The sequence below is a fragment of the Cavia porcellus genome, unplaced genomic scaffold (genome assembly GCF_034190915.1).
Source record: "Cavia porcellus strain 051 isolate PalLab524CR breed Dunkin Hartley unplaced genomic scaffold, mCavPor4.1 scaffold_9, whole genome shotgun sequence".
NCBI classification, from domain to species: Eukaryota; Metazoa; Chordata; class Mammalia; order Rodentia; family Caviidae; genus Cavia; species Cavia porcellus.
The window spans coordinates 69,112,948-69,115,294 of NW_026947492.1; the positions used below are offsets into that span (position 1 = coordinate 69,112,948).

The 2,347-nt window shown below is 40.4% G+C and overlaps 1 pseudogene; it reads left to right on the forward strand.

Moving 5' to 3' along the window:
- The first annotated feature begins 381 nt into the window (after nucleotides 1–381).
- On the forward strand, nucleotides 382–1,351 carry LOC100733301 (olfactory receptor 52D1-like; annotated as a pseudogene).
- The last annotated feature ends 996 nt before the right edge of the window (nucleotides 1,352–2,347 follow it).

The window sequence follows — 2,347 nt, forward strand, 5'->3', positions numbered from 1 at the left end:
CTTTGTCCCAGGATCCAGAACATAACACAAAGCAGTAGAGGGTAGACTAGAGCTCATGAATGCAGGATAGGTGTAGAGTATATTCAAAGAAAAGTCAGTATTTCCATTACAGTTGATTGGTGATATTTCTGTTAGAATATTTGGGCAGAGATGCAGATGCGTCACAGGGAGATGGATATCCTAGAAGTGGGATAAATACTATTAGTCACAAAAATCACTTAGTAACCTAATCAGATGAAAAAGGGAAAAAATTTGAGGAGAGTTGATTTAAAAGAGGCAAGAAATCAAATGGATGTTTAAGAGAAACACATGGCATTTAGGATGACATCATTTCATTTTCTAACCACTTTTAGGAAGATAAAGCCTGTTTTCTGCTTCAGTATGCTCTCTGCATCTGTCTCCAATGATACCACCTTCCACCCTTCCATATTTATTTTACTTGGAATTCCTGGGATGCAAGGACAGCATATTTGGATTGCCATTCCCTTCTGCGCCATGTACATCCTTGCTCTAGTTAGCCATAGTACCATCCTATACATCATTGTGACAGACAAAGCTCTGCACAAGCCAATATACCTCTTCCTGTGCCTGCTTTCCTTTACTGAGCTGGTGCTCTGTTCAACAACATTGCCCAAAATGCTAGCAATCTTCTGGTTTAGGTCCCACATCATTTCCTACCATGGTTGCCTCACCCAGATGTTCTTTGTTCATGCAGTTTTTGCCACCGAGTCAGCTGTTCTGCTGGCCATGGCTTTTGACCACTATGTGGCCATCTGTCGTCTGCTTCATTATACATCCATCCTTAGTACCACCATGATCTAGAAAATTGGTCTGGCATGTGTGATTCGCAGCCTTCTCTTCGTTTTCCCCTTTGTTATCCTCATTGAGCGCCTACCTTTCTGTGGACACCATGTGATACCCCACACTTACTGTGAGCACATGGGTATAGCCAAGCGGCCTGTGCCAGCATCAACCCCAACATTGTTTATGGTCTTACCATAGCACTTTCAGTCACTGGGATGGATGTGGTCCTCATTACCATCTCCGACATTATGATTCTGCAAGCTGTGCTGCGACTGCCCTCCAAAGATGCCCAGTTCTGAGCATTTAGCACTTGTAGGGCTCACATTTGTGTGATTCTTGTCTTCTATATTCCTGCCTTTTTTTCTTTTTTTACCCATCATTTTGGCCACCAAGTACCTCCACAAGTGCACATTGTACTTGCAAATCTCTATCTACTTGGGCCCTCTGTTCTCAACCCTCTGGTCCTGGCATTAATACCAAACAGATTCGCCAAAGAATCTGTGACTTTTGTATGGAAAGGAAGGAACTACAATATTTACATGCCTAAGAAGCGAATAGGAAAAGCCATAATTACTTTTTTATCTTCTTCAGCACCTGTTGTCCCCAGACTAGTCACTGCTGTCTCTTCTAATCCTAGCAAACAAGTATCACATATTATCTGATATTCTGGAGTATTTAAAACAGCTCATCCATCTTTATTTGCTAAACCTACTAATTTCCCATAAAGTTATGATAGAGCCTGTTAGTGGGCCTGTACATCTTGAATTTTCCTAAGGAAATATTAGGACTCAATGTTAAAAGAGAGAGCTAGAGAGAGTTAACTCCATTTACAGAAATGCCATTTGTTAGAGTTAGGAAAGTTATTATAGAAGAGCTGTTTACTTACCTCTTCAAGGAATTGAGGGCAGCCACATTTATTAATTGACTAATTAATAATTGTCAGTAATGTCTTAGACCAATAGTACTTTCAGTGAGAGTGTCAGCCCCAGACATATATGGCTGTGAGAGCCCAGGCCCTCTGGCACTGGGCATAGGTTTGGAATGGATGTGAATGAGTCCATGGTGGTTTATCGTGAGAAGTCTGGAAGCACATTGTCACATGGCACAGCCACCATACATATTTCTCAAGGAATTGCTTCAAAGATGCAATGTATAGCTAACAGAACTTATGATTGATGGCCTTTGCATTCTTCCTGTCTTTCTCAGAGTGATGAGTGTAACACACAAATTATGCTGAGGACTACTCTGGCATTATTCTAAAGTTTGCTTACCTCAGTTAGTTGACAAGATTTTGAGTGCTCAAGAATTTCCAGGATATAGTTTCTGTAAATTTCATTCAAGTTTGTAGGTGTCAACAATCCTCAAACAGCTGGCCTTCCTGCTTTAGCACCTATGTACTTTGAATACAATGCTGGCAGTGTTTGTGTGTTTTGTTTTGCCCCCTCTCCATTTTTAGAAGTAGTAAATGCAAATAGTTGGTCTATTCTCTTATATACTTCAATAAAATTCCCCAGAGGCAATTTTTTATTATATAATATTTATT